General features: G+C 37.0%; 1 long non-coding RNA gene across 1 annotated transcript; it reads left to right on the top strand.

Annotated features, from left to right (window-relative positions):
* The first annotated feature begins 4,161 nt into the window (after positions 1 to 4,161).
* LOC308650537 lies at positions 4,162 to 13,686 on the top strand. The gene is made up of 4 exons (XR_014022339.1): positions 4,162 to 4,388; positions 5,411 to 5,590; positions 6,184 to 6,255; positions 13,619 to 13,686. It is a non-coding gene; the product is annotated as an uncharacterized lncRNA (long non-coding RNA).
* The last annotated feature ends 4,213 nt before the right edge of the window (positions 13,687 to 17,899 follow it).

The following is a 17,899-nucleotide window of genomic DNA, read 5'->3' on the forward strand; positions in this document are numbered from 1 at the left end:
CTGGTAAACATGAAACAAATCAATTTGAAGACAGCATTGTCTCCTTTTTTTGTTCTCTGCTTGGAGATGGCCCACTCTCTCAAGAGTGCTCTTTGCTTAAGCTTCACTTTGCTTTTACTTTACTTTCACTTATAATAAAGTTCCATTGGTGTCTGACTTTTTTTTAAATATTTTTTTTGTTTTATTTTATTTTATTTTTATGTGTTCCTGAGGATTGAACCCATCGCCCTGCATGTGCTAGGCAAGCACTCTACCTCTGAAACACAACCCTAGCCCCTGTTGTCTGACTTTAAATTTTCTTTCATCAGAACTCAAGACCTGAGGTTTGACAGGTTAGCAGTTTCCTGTGACAAGAACACTAAAAGGATCCACCAGTAAGGCCAGCTTCTTAGCTGACAAAAGGGCTCATGGACATGAGCAAGGGTCACAGTCAGGTACATTTCCATAATTGTGGACCTAAATGGGGGATTCAACAGGACTAAAATAGACACATGAACACAGGGGATGCCAATGAGCAATAAAATACCAATGAGCATGGAAAGCATGGAGAGGGGAGAAGAGAGAAAACAGGAAGGCCCCCAAACCTATGAAAACAACAATTCAATACTTTCCCATCAGACTGTAGCACTGGGACCCATTCTCTTTTGCCAGATCTGTTACTTTGTTCATTTTGCTCTTGTTCTTGTTTATTCTCTTTGTGTTTTGTTCTTCAATTCTTCACTGAATGGAGACAGTGAAGCTGAGACCCCTAGACCGTAACAGATAAAGACAGAGAAAAGTTTCAAGGCCAAACTTGGCAATGGTGAGGATACAGAAGACTCTTAAAGTTATACTCTGAGTTGAGGCTGGATGTGGAATTTTAATTGAAAGAGGTCAGTAGAGAATTACAGATAAGAATCAAAGATAGGTTATAAACAAGTTCTTAGTGTGTAAATGTAATATAAATGGGGATATATCTGTGGAGAGAAATACAAATTATATAATATTTTATCTTACATAGATGGAGGAGTGAAAACCAAAGGAAGGCTTTATTTTGCGTATGTGTATGAATGCACACCACCACCCACCTGTGAACAATGACCAAAATAATTTTCTTGTGTTAAAACTTGATCATGCTGTGGAAGAAGGATACCAGACTCTTTTTAGACTGATTTATTGGGGCTGGCAAGTGCAGGGTCAGCAAAAGCCAGGAACAGGGACACTCCCAATGAAGTCAACACCAAATAAGGACACAAAACCAGAGACAGGAGTAGACAGGTTGAGCAAGATCTCTTCAAAGTGTTTTCACTACACTCACAATCAACAAACAGTACCTCATCTCTAGTCACCAAAAGGCATATGTGTTTTTTTTTTTTCACTACTCACCAGTTCTGTGGCAGACTTTTCCCTTGGTGTCCAACTGTTTGACTCAATTCTCACCCATGATACCCCAAACCCCCATGTTAGCATTCAATTAATCATCTAGCATTGCTCTGCCATCTGCCTGGACCTTGTTGTTTGTTTGTTTGTTTTTTGGTACTGTGTTCACTTAAACACAGCAACATCCCCAGCCTTTTAAGTTGCTGAAGCTGGCTTTGAACCTTTGATCCTCCTGCCTCAGTCTCCCAAGCTGCTGGAATTACAGATGTTTTCCACCAGCCCCAACAGTGTCTTTTTTTTGTTTTTAATAACACATACTCAAGCATAAGTAAATTGTTTCCCTCAGGGTTTTGACCCCTCTAGCAAATTAACAGGGCTTGAACAGAAGGTCATAATTTATACCTGCTAAATGAGAAGTAGGTCCTACCTAGGATATAGGACTGGCATCTGAAGTAGGGAGAACACTGTGTAACAGAACCCCCAAACTGGCATCTGATGCCTTCTATTTCCTGGGATTGACTGTCAGATCTAAAATTACAGAATGTTGTGTTGACATGTGACACAGAACTGCTTTGCTGATAGGGAGAAATTGCCACACATTTAGGTAACAAGAGTTGAAGAATTCTGTGATGGGTTGTATTCAGAGTGTGAGTAGGAAGAACACTTTGGCCGGTCCCTCCTATCTCAGGTGCTCCTGACACCACTCCATATATCAGGAAAAGGGAAGAAGATGACTCCAACTCCAGGAATCCAGTCACTGCCTTCTGGCTGAACAAAGAAGCTATTCTGCAATCCCAGTAATTTTAAAATACACAAACTTCATAGATAATAGTTTTGTAATTTTCTTCCTCATCTCTACGGTTAAAACCCACAAATTTTGAACTTGTTAGATTATTAAGATGAACCAATATATCAGAACTTCATCATCCACATTCCATCGACTTCCACTCATCTTTCTTTCTTTTTTTTTTATAAGGACACAATACCTTTATTTCACTTATTTATTTTTATGTGGTGCTGAGGATCGAACCCAGGGTCTCGCACATGCGAAGTGAGCGCTCGACCACTGAGCCACAACCCCAGCCCCCCCCCACTCATCTTTCTTCATTACATTTTCCCCCTCCCTCATGCTTTACTCGTGTCATTCTTACCTTTACTCCCCACCCAGGTTTCTGTTCCTCATTTTATTTCCCTTTCCTCTCCTTTAGTTTATCCACTTCTTTTCTCTATTCTCTCTCTTTTTTAATTTGTTGTTTTTAGGTATACATGACAGTAGGGTATATTTTGACATATTATACATACAGGCTGTACAACCCACTACAATTTTGATCCCATTCCTGTGGTTGAACATGATGTGCAGTTACACTGGTCATGTATTCATATGAGTATAGGAAAGTTATCTGCCTATATCTACAGATTTTCCTATTCTCATCCCCCCTCAATACCCTTCAGTCTCCTTTGTCTAATCCAATGGACTTCTATACTTCCCTTCCCTACCCTCCCTTGTTATGGGTTAGCAGCCACATTTCAGAAAGAACATTCGACCTTTGGTGTTTCAGGACTCTCTTATTTCACTTAGTGTGATATTCTCCAGTTCCATCCATTTACCAGCAAATGCCAAAATTTCATTCTTCTTTATAGTTGAGTACTCTCCCATTGTGTATACATAGCCCATTTTCTTTATCCTTCCACTGGTTCTTCCCCATTTTGAAACTTGTTTCTCATCTTGTCAGTCTTTTACCCTGGTCTTTCCACTGTCCAAAGTCTTCACATATTTCTGACTCTTTCTTCGCCCATCCATATTTTCCCTGTGCCCTGACTGTTGCAGTCATCTGTCCCCATGCTCAGGACCCCTACTGCCCTAGGTTTTCTCTCTTAAGTGCTCCTCCCTGGGGTCTGTCCTTGTTCTGTCCTAGAGGAAGAACCTTCCTTCTCTCCCAGCACTGCCTGAAGTCCTTCCCCCTCACTGTTCTTTTCCTTGTGCTGCTCTCCTTCATCTTTCTGGAGACAGAGATTCTCCATTTTTCTATTTGCTTTTCTCTCACCTGCAACTTTCTGTCTTCTTTTTTCACGCTTGCTATCACAAATCCCTCACCGTCCTCCACTTTCCAGTGTGTGTAAGGGTCTTTCTCTTTTCTCTTTATCCAGTTTCTCTCAGTTTCTCCCCATCTTTTTTTTTTTTCCCCACGCACTCCCAGGGAAGAGGATGGAGAGAGAAGCCCACTTTGGGAGGAACATATTTTCCCCTGGAGTGAAACATGGGATCAGTCAAGGTCGCCACCCCAAAATGCAAGGGGAGACTGCAGAGGGATGGATGATCTGCGAAGCCGACAACTAACCAAGGAGGACAGAGCCCAGGATGGGTGAGAACGCTCCTCTCAGGATGGATATCTGCTGTGCTCCCTGCGGGGCCAAAGAGAGTGAGATGTGGGGAAGATCTGCCCTGTGTGGAAGGGGACACCACCCAGGACTGGAGGAGGATACCGTGAAAAGGGACGCGTCCACGTCCACGCAGCCCGAGGGCAGACGTCAGGCAGGACCCGGGCAATCGTGCCACACGCTGACCTCTGGCTATGGGCAACCACGCAGCCAATCTACAGCGTCTACACAGAGAACTTCGAGCAGCACCGGGACCCTCTGGGCACTATCTGCTCAGGGGCCTGCTTTGCTGCGCGTGCAGCCGGGAGGAAGGAAGGAGTGGCCAGGGCGGGAGCGCGGGAGAGAGGCGGGGTCTGCGAGGGGCTGAGGCAGTGGGTGGGGCCAGGCGGAAAAATGTCACCTTAAACTGCATTTCCGGTCCTCACTGGAGGCCTGAGCTCCGCGGCACCAGCACCGCTGCCCCAGTAGCCCTGCACTGGTGGGGCTAGCCCCTGGAGCAGAGTTGGCGACCTTGCTACGAGGGACGCGCCCAACCTGGCCAGAGCCACTGCAGAATCCTGAGGCGGCGGGAGGAAGTCGGCTGGGGGCGAGGCCAGCGAGACCGAGACCTCGGGTTTGAGCAGCAGCCTGCAAGAGACTTTGCGCGTTCTGTGAGCCACTGCATTAGTGGGGGGAGCCTCTCCTTTGACTTGAGCAATCAAAATATTCTGGATATAGGGGTTTAAATTATTACAATTGATTTCAGCTGTTCTTTTTAATTTTTAATGTGAATACTAGAAAATATAGAATTACACTTTTGTCTTACATTGTGTGTGTGTGTGGGGGGGGGGGGGGGTGTATCTTTGACCTCAGGGAATTGCTGACATGTTCAAAGCTCAAACTGCTTTCTTATAAGATCAGAGAGCAGAAAAATTAAATAAAAATTTAAATTGTCATCATTTCATTTCCATTCATGAATAATATATACAAATATGTATTCTCAAATTGGTATGACCTTATATCCAGTGAACTATGTAAATGCGCCACTGTCTGGGCTACATCCCACTATTGGGAGGAAACTGCCTTAAAATAACTCCATCCCAGGCACTGTGTGCAATTCACAGCAACTCAAAAGAAAAAAGAATTCCAGGGGCAGTGGTGCATGCTTGTAATATCAGTTACTTGAGAAGCCATCACAGGAGAATTTGAGACTCTGTCCAAAATTTAAAGTGTGTGTGTGTGTGTGTGTGTGTTAGCACAAATGATGCACATAGGACGAAGATGGGAGATGGGAAACAAACCCTGGATCAGCAGACTTTTCTTTTTTAGGTATTCAGAGGCGGAGTCAATTGGTGGAACCTTGGCATGGCTCATTTGGGGGGGCAGAAAATGGGGATGGTCTAAAGCCAGTGTCTGAGTTATAGATGCTTCCTTTAGGGTGGGACAAGAGGTCAATTCCTGGAGTGTATTGGGGTCCCGCTTATTCATTAGGGTGGTTCAGGAATGTGAATAGGGCATTTCTTGGAGCTTACTGTATTGGGGTCAGCTGACCCATTAGGGTGTGCTGGTGGGGTGTCAGGTGCCAGTTCCTTTTGTGTTCCTTCACAGTGACTAAGGCCTGGGATTTTAAATGAAAGAAACTTAGGGAAAATGTCCTTGGACTTATTCTCCATCTCTCTCTCTATCTGTCTAGGGGTTCAGTAGTAGAGTATCCATACCTCCACTTCCTAATCTGCAACAACAAAAAAAGGATCAGCCAAGAACTTGTCATTCCAATTTCATTCAGTCCTGGGTTGTGATACCCATGATAAGAATCTATCAGGGCCAAGATCCGTTTTCCCAGATGTGAGAATTGAACATCCCAGAAACCAAGGTAAGTGTGGAAAGCAAGTTTTATTTAAAGTATAGAACAGAGATAGACTTCTCTGCAGAGGAGGGGTCCCAGAACTGGGTGTCAGAGGAAGTGGTGGTGTCCTGCCCTTTTTGTTCTCATGGCCTCTTCTCCCAGCATCCTGCTTACTAAGACCAAAGACCAGAAAGTGGGCCAAAGGTGGAAAGATCCAGACAGGAAGCTAGTGGTCCCAGAGGCATTAATTAACAACTTCAATAACTACCTGCAGAGAGGAACAATTCCCTGGTGGAAGGCCACCTTGGCAACAGGTAGAGGAGGGAAAAGTGCTCTGGAGGTTTTGGCATTTCATTTCCTCCTGAATCAGCCTCCATCTTTCTGACCCAATCATTTATTACCATATCGACTGCCTATTTGTGTCCCCTCCAGTTGGATGCAATCTACTGTCCCTCAGAAGTTAAGCTAACTAGGCTCAGTGGGGCCTGAAGCCCTGTCCAATCTGGCACTTGAGTGAAGACTCTCCAATTCATCCACAGCCTATTGAAGTGGGGGCGGGCTTCCATATTCTGATTAAGTCTTTGTGTCTGGATCCTTCCATTCTTTCAATTCTTTTCTAGACACCCTCCTCTATGCTCAGGAGACCCAGGTTTCTGTGCTACACAAGTGAGCAACCTGAAAGCCAGGAAATGGTGAGTGTTCATTCATTGGCATTTTGAGACGGGGCAGGGAGGCAGTTTGAAGCCAGCCCAACTGGCAATGACAGGAAGTGGAAATTGTGGCTGGGGATTCCTGGTGGTCCTATCCAGAATCTGACAGCCTGAGGGCTTCTCTGTGGCAGCTAAGCTCTTAGGCCCCTCTGAGCAGTCTAGTGGACTCAGGTCAACATTTGAGATCCTGGGTGTCCTGTTCCATTATTGGATGGTACTTTTCAGCCCCTTTCTGAAGCCCTACGTGGGCTTCAATGTTCTAGTAGCTCAGCATCTCCCCAGATTTTGTGGTGAAGACTGGGATAACCATCAGGGGGAAACCCAACTCCATGGGTTATGTTCTTGCATGAGAGAAGCTGTGCTTTGTAGGAGCTTGTTTTTATCTTGAGCTTTTGAACAACCTTAATATGTTTTAAAAAACATGTTTATTAAATTTGTCACCAACATTTGTATATACTCATAGGTTCTTGAGTAGCTATTATCTTTCAGATTTTGGTTTGGTTTGGTACTAGGAATTGAACCCAGGGGTACTTAATTACTGAGTCACATTCATAGCCCTTTCTATGTTTTATTTTGAGACAGGGTCTTGCTAAGTTGCTTAGAGTCTCACTAAGTTGATGCAGCTGGCTTTAAACTCATGCCTCTCCTGCCTCAGCCTCCCAAGCCACTGGGATTACAGACATGCACCACCTCACCTGGCTCTTTCAGATTTTTATAATAGATATTCTAACAGCACTGCCCAAGCTGTAGGAAATCTATTTGACTGGTGCATTAAATCCCTGATGCAAATTTATGTCAAGTAGCCAGTGGAGAAGTGTTTTGTAAAGCTTTTCTGGGAATAAACAGGGCTCTGTGGTTTCTAACCCTTTTTTGTACTACTGGTGGGGATCATAGTCCACAAAATTGCTGGCAAAACAATGTAAATTCATTTGTTTGCAACCTGTGAAGATTTGCACATGCTCCGTCACCTTTGCTTCCAGAATTGGGAACTTCAGAATATAGTAACTTGAACAAAACAATGTTAAAGTTGAGACATTTGGTGCATGAACAAACTCCTTCTAAAAGCAGTTTGGTAGTCCTGGAGTTATTACAGGGGCAAGTAGTGATGAAGCAGAGCCCAGCATTGTTTGCTTAGGCTATTAGTGGTTTACTGTATTTTCCCCTGTTAAACCCACAATGCAAGCTAGAGAGAAGCTAATCTGCCAGCAACAGCAGTTGGCAAAATATGCTGGCAAATGTCTTTTAGAGATAAACTGACACCTTTGAGATTTGGCTGTTTGTCTGCCTTGATCCCAGCTATTGAAGCACTTGGAAAGACTCTCAAGGCCATACAAATCACAACATTTTCAGTGGTTCAGAGACTTTTGTATCACTTCTCCCCCATTTCTGTTTACTGAGGTTGATGCAGGCTGTTGGGGATTTGGTCCCAAACATGGTACTTTGCTCAAGACAGGGTGAATGCCCAAGTGTACCCCAGCTTTTCTTACTCATTGAAGATAGATTATTTTCTAAATTGTTCAAAGTATCTAAGTCTCTCAATGCATTTACAACTGTCAAAGTGGCTTGACAGTCATAAATGCATTGAGAGACTTAATGAGTAGCTTTTTATTAACTATATTTATAGATGGAGGGAATGTCTGGAATTTTAATATTCTGCTTTATTTTTAACATCATGCCCATTTAACATTTGCCTTTCCTTGTGATGCTAAGGTTTGAACCCAGTACCTTGAGACACTTGGCAAGGGAAAACTTTCCTTCCAGAAAAATATTGGCAGTTCTGAAATTTTTACAGGAACAAGCTAGAGATTGGAGCTCATTAAGTGCTAAACACTCATAAAGACTCCAATTGGTACAATGTATTTTTCTCATTTTAACTCTGATGCAGGCTAGAGAGTAGCTCAACTGTCAGCAACATTAGTTGTCAGATTACCCTAGCAAATCTCTTCTAGGCAGAAGCCTAGTCCTTCGAGATTTAACTTTTCGCTCCTGATCCCAGGGATTGAAGCCCACAGTCGCACTTACATGAACATAGAAAACCATCACTTTTTCTGTGTTCTTAGTACTTATGAATGTGTAGATCCTTTTTAATATTAGCTAAGTTAAGATATAAACCACTGGAAAATTTAGAGTTTAGGGTGTTATATATGTGGTGTTATATCTCTTCCTCTTCTCAGGATGACACTGGCTGTGGTGATTCTGTTCCAATTATAAGGCATATTGCCTAAGGCTGGACTAAGACCCAAGCCTACCCCAGCTCTTCTTAATCATTTAGTAGCAGACCCTCCTATTCTTCTATATTCCCAACATCGCACTCCCATAAGATATACCTTTTACTGTTGTGCTGGAATTTGATTTCAATGCCTTCCATAATATATAAACACATTATACCAGTGAACTGTGCTCCCAAAGTCAGACATATTCCTTTAGAGTTCGCCACATCATCCATCCACATGTAATGCGATTCTTGATATGTTTATATTTATGTAGGCCTTTCAATTGCTATTAAAAATGCATAAAATTTTTACATGCATATATATTCCCCTATGGATTTTTTTTTGAATTATGATTCCTTATTATTGCAAAGTAACTTCTGTGTCTCTTTTACATGATAGTGATGAGTTTCATCATGTACATTAAATGGTGTGTATAATTGAGTCTTTTAAGTCCTTATGTATATTTTTTATTTTCTCAAATTGTATATATTTCTTTCTTAACATGTATGCCTGTAAAATATTACGTGTAATATATCATATGTATAAGACATCTACATAAAGCTATGCAGAGTTTCACAATATTTGTCAAGGTGGATAACACTTTGATAAAAATAGATCCTGGAAACCATTTTCCCCCTTTTACTATGTATCTCTTCCCCAGTATCCATTGCTCCTTCTCCATGCCCTGGGTTTCATGTGCTTGGACCAATGCAGCTGTATCCTTCAATGTTATCATGGTTCATATGTACAGTAATTTTTATAAGCATATGTTTCTGCTGGGTAATGATCATATATTTTCTTTTAATATTTTTTTTTTAGTTGTAGTGGAACACAATACCTTTATTTATTTATTTATTTTTATGTGGTGCTGAGGATTGAACCCAGGGCCCCTGCACATGCTAGGCAAGTGCTCTACTGCTGAGCCACAACCCCAGCCCCTGATCATGTATTTTTAATAGCCAGTTTCTTTAAGAAATAACAACTTTTACTCCTTCTTTAGTTCGTAAGGTTTTTTGCTCAATATTTTTACTGATACTGTCTCAGAGATGTGATTTTATTTTGTCTTTTTTCTGATTTCTAAAGATATTGAGCTATTTTATGATTATTGAACATGATTATTGAAACATTATGTTTCTCAAATGGCTCTTCAACTCTCTTGCTGTGTTGTCTTCTTCTTCTTCTTCTTTTTTTTTTTTGGTACCAGGGATTGAACTTAGGGGCACTCAACCACTGAGCCACATCACACCCTGTTTTGTATTTTATTTAGAGATAGGGTCTCACTGAGTTGCTTAGTACCTCAGTTTCGTTGAGGCTAGCTTTGAACTCATAATCCTCCTGTCCCAGCCTCCCTAGCCACTGAGATTACAGGTGTGCACCATCATGCCCAGCTCCTTTCTTTCTTTTAAAAGTGTTTTGTTATATGTGAAGTGATTAGTTTCTCCCAGTCTTTCACTTCAGTTTTTACCCTTTAATGGTATTATATCATAAGTTCACATTTTATTTTAATATTTTCCAGTTTGGGAATCAAAAGATATTATTTTCTTTAACTTTGGAAATAAATAACTGTCTTTCTTTCTGTATTTTCATTGTTATTATTTTTTTATTTTGGATATTGAAGGCAGGTGTGTCATAGTGCTCAACCACATTCACAGTCCTTTCTAAAGTTTATTTTGAGTAAGCATCTCACTAAGTTGCTCAGGCTGACCTTGATCTTGCAATTCTTCTATCTTTTCCTTCTAACTACCTGGTATTACAGTCAAACACCACTATATCAACTGTATAAATCCCTGTCTTATAATAATTTTGGTATATTTTATATTTTTCTTTTATATTAAAATATTTATTACTAGTGAAAGTGATTTCTTAAGTCATATTAGAAAAGGATACAATGGCATTTTGTCACACAGATACCCCATTATCCCATCAGCTTTCTTTGGAAAGGATGTCATTTTTGTCCTTTACTGTAGTACAGTTTCTATCTTTTATTATGGTCTAAATTGCCAGTGTCTTCTTAAGGATTCTTTCTTTAGTTCCACAGGGCTAATTATCCATCTCATTATGAGGTCATACTGATTGCTATAATGTTGTATCCTATATTCATATGTGGCATAATGTGTTTATCAATGGAAATTCATATACACTGATGTCTACAATATAACTTAGGTATGTAATGGTCTATACCAAGTTGGACTGTGTCAGTACCCTGTATCATTTGCAAAATGACAGAATCACCTTATGATTCATTGTCCAGAATGTATCCCCATCATTAAGTGAGGCATCATTATATATAAGCATAAATGTTACAACTATATAATATATAAATAATATGCAGTTTTTACTTGTGAAATTTACCAAAACTCTTTCATTTTATTTGTGTTCTAAATGCAACATCTGACTTACTGACATTTTCTATGGTATGTTCATTATTAATATCTTTAAATTTTGCTCATTTGCTTAGCATTTTTCTTTACTCTTTTTTTTTTAATAAAAATTGCTTTTTCTGCCAGGTACCATGGCACATGCCTATAATCCCAGTGGCTTGAGAGGCTGAGGCAGGAGGATTGTGAGTTCAAAGCTAGCCTCAGCAAAAGCGAGGTGCTAAGCAAATCAGTGAGATCCTGTCTCTAAATAAAATACAAAATAGGGCTGGGGATGTACCTCAGTGGTCGAGTTCCCCTAAGTTTAATTATGGGTACCTACCCCACAAAAATTGCCTTTTTTAAAATATCAAAACTGATAGTTAGCTAACGAATTCTCAGTTTCATTTTAAATTTATCATTTTATAGTGTGTGATTTCTTTTTAACCTTAATGTAAACACATAACACATTTTTCAGGTTTATTGGTATAATCATCTATACATATTTAAGGTGTACACTTTTATCTTTTAACATGAACACATCCATAAAAACAGCCCAGTGATCTACAGAATTAATATATCCATTACCCCAAAGTATTTTCTAGTTCCCTTTTGAGGTCTCTAATTTCTGCTCTTCCCCACCACATTTTATTTAATGAATTTGATTTTATTAATCAAGACAAATACTGGACCAGCATCAAAACTATACATATCAATAAATTATTACAAAGGAAACATACCATATAACTACTGTTTATATTAAGAAATGGAATATTAATATTAATTAATATTAATATTAATATTAATGAACCTTCATGTTCTCTTGCTTTTATTATGCACTCCTGTTTCCTTAGTGGTAACAACAACTTTTCTTTTCCAAATAGTTCTTTTTAAAACAAAACAAAAAAAAAACAGAAGTAGACCAAAATATTTGCTTAATTATAAAAAAAAAAGTGTACAAGAAGGCAGTTTATTGTCTAGGAAACCAAACCTGACCACAATCTTGCTTGATGATTTGTTGGTGGAGCAAATCTGAGGGTGATCCAGGGATCAGAAAATACAAGTCTCAGAAACTCTCTTTTCTTTCTATTCTTCGTTGCATGTATTTCAGTCATGTGATAAAAAGCAAAGCATCAACCCTAAATTTATTTATAACTTTGATACAATTAAATTTATTTTTTATTTACATGAAAAAATTTTAATATATGAAAGCTGCCATTTTTAATGTGTGTGCTAAAATATAAATATCACTTGATTTTGCTGCTTTTTTTTCATTAGTTCTAATTAGCTATACATGACAGTAGAATGTATTTTGACACATTGTACACAAAGAAGTATGACTTCTCATTCCTCTGGCTGTACATGGTGTAGAGGAACACCAGTAGTGTAATCGTACAGGTGTATATAGGGTAGTCATGTCTGTCTCATTCTATCATCCTTCTGCTCCCTACAGCCCCACACCTCCCCTGACTCCCCTCTGCACAATCCAAAGTTCCTTCATTCTTCCCTCCACCCCGCCCCTACTTATCAGAGAAAATACTTGGCTTTTGGTTTTGGGGGATTGGCTTATTTCACTTAGCCTGGTATTCTCTACTTCCATCCATTTACCTGCAAATGAATAATTTCATTCTTCTTGATTTTGCTGCCTTCTTAATATGTATCCATTTCCCTTCTCAGTTAAAATAACTGACCATCCTACTCTGAAATTTCTTTTAATTCCATAGTTTATTTTGACCTTTATAGTCTTTTTTTGTTTAATGACTAATAGTTCAGATAAACTTGGGCAAAACCCAGGTGCTACCATATACTGGAGATTTGACAAAATGTCCTAAAAGATAAAAACTATTACTGCCTTCATAGATTATTTTGAGATTTATGCATTAAGATACCAAAAACTCTTAGAGAGATATCTATATTTTAAAGGGAGAGAAAATTCTTATTGCAATTTTCCATATAATAAAATGTATATAAGCCTTAAATATTTGAATGCAAATTCATCAGAGAATTTTTCCTTTAGTGTTCCACCTCATTACTATTCATCAGCTTCCTTTGGACCATTGGCATTTGCATCACTAGAGAGCTTGCTACTTACTCAAACCCAAACCACATCTTAGAAATACAGAATCACTGTCTGTCCTTTAGTAAATTCTCCAATACACGGTTGCACACATTAAAATTGAGAATCACTCTTCTAACTCACTGTAAGATTCTTATCTGAAAAGTATACATAATTTCTCTTAAAAAACATAAATATAGCAATTAAAATATATATTCTGTTTTTTTCTTAATTTTACATTTTATTTCATAAAAGTGTAGTATGTACACTGATTTTTATTGTTGTTGTTTGCTTATTTTGGACTTATGTCATTCTCTCTCTTGAGTACATTCTCTTTCTTCAAACTTAGATAATATGTTAGAGAACATTACTATGTTAAAAAATGTCATATTGGGCTGGGGATGTGGCTCAGGCGGTAGCGCGCTCGCCTGGCATGCGTGCGGCCCGAGTTCGATCCTCAGCACCACATACCAACAAAGATGTTGTGTCCGCCGAGAACTAAAAAATAAATATTAAAAATTCTCTCTCTCTCTCTCCTCTCTCACTCTCTCTTTGAAAAAAAAATAAACCTCTTTAAAAAAAAATGTCATATTGAATGATTGAGTTCACTCCCCTATGTGAAAGCCAATTCTAACTCTCATTACAATCTGTGTCAAGTTAAAAACTGTGTCAGTGATCATATGGTTGATGTGATATTTATTTACTCATTTTTATTTCAGGAAACCTTGACATTCAGGGATGTGTTCATTGATTTCTCTGAAGAGGAATGGGAATGCCTGGATCCTGCTCAGAAGACTTTATATAGAGATGTGATGTTAGAGATCTATAGAAACCTGGTATTTTTGGGTGAGCATAAATTTCCTTTAGAATTACTAATTCATTGTCAATATTTACTTTTCTTCCTTTGTAGAATATTTCTTGGAAGCTTCTGTTCTGCATGAAAATGTTATAGATTCTTGTTTTTAGGATGAAGATTGGGCTTTTTTTTTGAGTAGAAAAGAAAATGTTAAAGGTATTTATTTTTATATTTAACCTATCTTTTTTATTATTCTTTTTACTTTTGATAGTTCAAAATAGTGCTCACAATCAGAAGACTGAAAATATTTCTGAAGTATTTGAATGATTCTGCCAGGGGGGAAAAAAGCATTTGGAATAATAATTGTCTAGAATCTTCTATGATATATATTTTTTCTAATGAGGACAGCATTAAGAAACAACAGTAGTTACAATGACAATACCACAATGAGTCATATTCCATTTTCCAATAAACACATCTTGCTGAATCTGAGTCATCCTTAGTCATCTTTCTGTCCCAAAAGAAATAACCTTGGAATTTAAAGAGAAAAGCTACAGTAGTCATATCAAAGTGGGTAGAAATCAATGAAGCAAAGGACACATAGAAGAGATCTAAATGTCAAAGATGAAGTCACATTTTTAAATGTTAATTGAGAGGCTATAAATCAATAGAAATGATTTTTTCAAACCTAAGTTTATTTCTCTTGCAATCATTGAAGAGCATAGCTTGTCCTGTTTATCATGCTTTCTAATTCTATAAGCTCTTTCTTTTTCTCCAGTCATCTGTCTACTTTCAAATTAACAAACTTCTCCCCAGTGCCTGTGGGAATGTGCATAAGTTGACAGACATTTATCGATCTTGAAAATATGCACACATTTGTGCCTACCTCTAGCTTAAACAACTTCAATGTATTAAAATCAAAGAACAGGTTCTCTGATTTAAATATTTATTCCTTCAAATTTTCTCATCAAAGCTTTGTATGAAAGCTTATCCTGGATTTTCTGTGAAATTTTTCTGCCATATAATGCATATGAATCAGTCACAGTGCCTGCTCTTAGTGGCTGTATAATTACAGCTGAAAATTGTGGTTTAAATAAGGATTCTTAAAGTAATAAGAGTCATTCAAAATTTTTTGAGTTAAATTTTCTCTCATTTTTGTGTCTCTTTCTGAGTTTCACTGTTTAGAGTAGTTTCAGTATTGTGCCATAGATTTTCTCACATCAGTGAATATTGTTTTCATTTTACACATATAAGTTATATTTGGATAAAAATTTTTATGACTTCACATTTTAGGACAATATTAGTCAAAATTAAAATATGTATGAACCATTTAATTTTCAATTTAATTACATATGCTTTTACATGCTTGTATAAATATTACCCCAGTTTTGTTTATGACTTGTGTATAGTCTCTTTTTTTTCTTTTATGCCACTGAGGATTGAACCCAGGGTCTTGTGCAACCAACTGAGTTGTATTGCCAGCTTTAGTATCTTATTGTTTACTCTGCTTAGGTGATTATTCATATAATTCATCTAAATTTTATGTGTGTTTATATAATTGATATGTGTTTTTATATATTAATTATAGTATTTTGTAATTAATTTTATAATATATTTATGTATATTTATATAATAAAATTTAGATGAATTATATGAATATTTAATATTATATGAAATATATATATATATATATATATATATATATATATATATATACACACACACACACACATACATACATATACAAATTTTTTTTTTCTGGGAATTAAACTCAGAAGTGCTCTAATACTGAGCTACATCCCCAGCCACAATTCTACTTTTATTTTGAATCAGGTTTTTGCTAAGTCATTTTTTTTAATATTTAGTTTTTAGTTGTAGTTGGACACAATACCTTTATTTTATTTATTTATATGTGGTGCTGAGGATCGAACCCAAGGCCTTGCATGTGCTAGGCAAGTTCTCTACCACTGAGCCACAACCCCAGGCCTTGCTAAGTCATTTTATATTTGCATTTCCCTGCCATAGCCTTCCAAGTAGCTAGAATTATTAGCATATTCATCATCTATATGTAGGTGAATCTGTTCTCTTGTCTAGGAGCAAGACTTTAGCATTTTATTTTATTTAATTTTTAATTTTTTTTTAGTTATTGATGGACACAATACCTGTATTTATTTATTTTTATGTGGTGCTGAGGATCGAACCCAGTGCCTCACACATGTCAGACAAGTGCGCAACCACTGAGCTATAACCCCAGCCCCAAGACTTTAGCATTTTAAAGGTAGCTTACCAAGAATTTTACAATTCTGTTTATCTTTTATGTTTTTTTTTCAAATTTTAATTGTGATCAAAACCATTTACTTACTTTCACTTAAACTTACTGTCTTACATATTTTAAATATACTGTTCAGTAGTGTTGTTTCAAATTATTTGTTAACATATTTCTGGAAAGTTTATATCAAACAAAAGTGAAATTCAATTCTCAGACAAAGAATTTGTCTCTCACCCTTCCATCCCAAATACCATTTATTCTGGCCTGTATGTTTGATTATTTTAGATATCTCATAAGTAGAATCACATGGTATTTGTCTATTTGTTAATGACTTCTTTCAGTTCACATAATATCCTAAAGGTTAATCATTATAGGTGTTATAACATTTCTTATGTGTAAAGTTGAAAAACATTTCATAGTTTACTTCAAATTTCCTTCATCTACTCATAGGAAAGGATATTTCATTTGTGTTACATATTTGGCTCTATAGAATTATGTTGTAATGAGCATTGATGTGTAAATATGTCTTGATTTAACCATCAAATCAAGGGCCAATTGCTACACTGTCAGTTTTGTTACATATGTCAATTTGTCTAACTTCATTTTAACATAAAACTATTGGATATTGTACCATTTATTTATTTATTTATTTATTTATTTATTTATTTATTTACGTGGTGCTGAGGATAGAACCCAGGCTTGTATGTGCTAGGCAAGAGCTCTACCACTGAGCCACAACCCCAGCCCAACCTTTTATTATTTTTATATCAGAAAGCATTTATTTTATTTTGAATATGATTTAGTTGTTTATGTACCCTGGATACTTCAAAAAATTTTTAAAATAACATTTTGTTTCTCCAAAAAGTTATATTGAATATCTGATAGGTAATACATGGACTTTCTTTAGAAGTCTTTGGGAGGTAAAGGCACTTTTTTTTTTTGTACCAGGATTGAATCCAGGGATACTTATCCACTTAGTCACATCCCCAGCCCTTGATTTTGTTTGAGACATGGTCTTCCTAGTTGCTGAATCTGGCTTTCAACCATTGGTGAATTATTGGATATTACTTCCACTTTTGATTTCCAACTAACTACATTATGTTACAAAGCAATTTCAATATTTTGATAATTATTAACATTTGTGATTTTTTTTACCAAGTCTATTGGAGATAACATTCCATGAACTATTGAGAAGAATGAATCTCTAAATCTAGTTTGTTCATAATTATTTTTGAAGTTTTCTAATACCTGAGTATCTATTCCCAATGCTTTTCTCTTCCTTTGCATTAATTGGGGGTTGCTGTCCTCTACTATTACTGTGTTGCTTTTTATGGTGTTGAATTCTCTAGTGTTTGCCATCTATATTTGGGAAGTATGATTTGAGTTTCACATGTATTTGTTACTGTTTTATTTCAGAGAAGGGCCGCTTTCATCTTTATACAATATTTTTTGTCTCTTATAATCTCTTATTTAATAAATTTTGTCATCTTTATACTTTTAAATGTAATAGCCTTTTCATGCTTTTGTTTTAGTCTTTTTTGTGACCTTAGATGTAAGGAGAATCTCCTGTAGGTTTAGATATGATATAGTTATGTATTTTTAGTTTTAATCTTATTAGTCATGTGTTCTGAGTGGTGTTTGATAATAGTGCATTTATACTTAAATTACTGACTAGCAGGAACTTTGTACTATAACTTTGTAAGATTTTTTTTTATTTCTTAAATTTTTTTCTACTTTTAAAAAACTTCTTTAATTTGTGGTTTATAAATTTTTATAGTGACATGTTTTGATTCCCCCCATTTCCTTTTATATCTTCTATATCTATTTCGTCACTACTTGGAATTATATAAAAGTACTTAGTTGACACTGTATTTTAAATTGAACTTCAGTTCCTTATAAAAATCAGTGTCTTTACATGTCTTGTTAATGTTTTAT

This window comes from Spermophilus citellus (genome assembly GCF_964194105.1).
Source record: "Spermophilus citellus genome assembly, chromosome: 5".
NCBI classification, from domain to species: domain Eukaryota; kingdom Metazoa; phylum Chordata; class Mammalia; order Rodentia; family Sciuridae; genus Spermophilus; species Spermophilus citellus.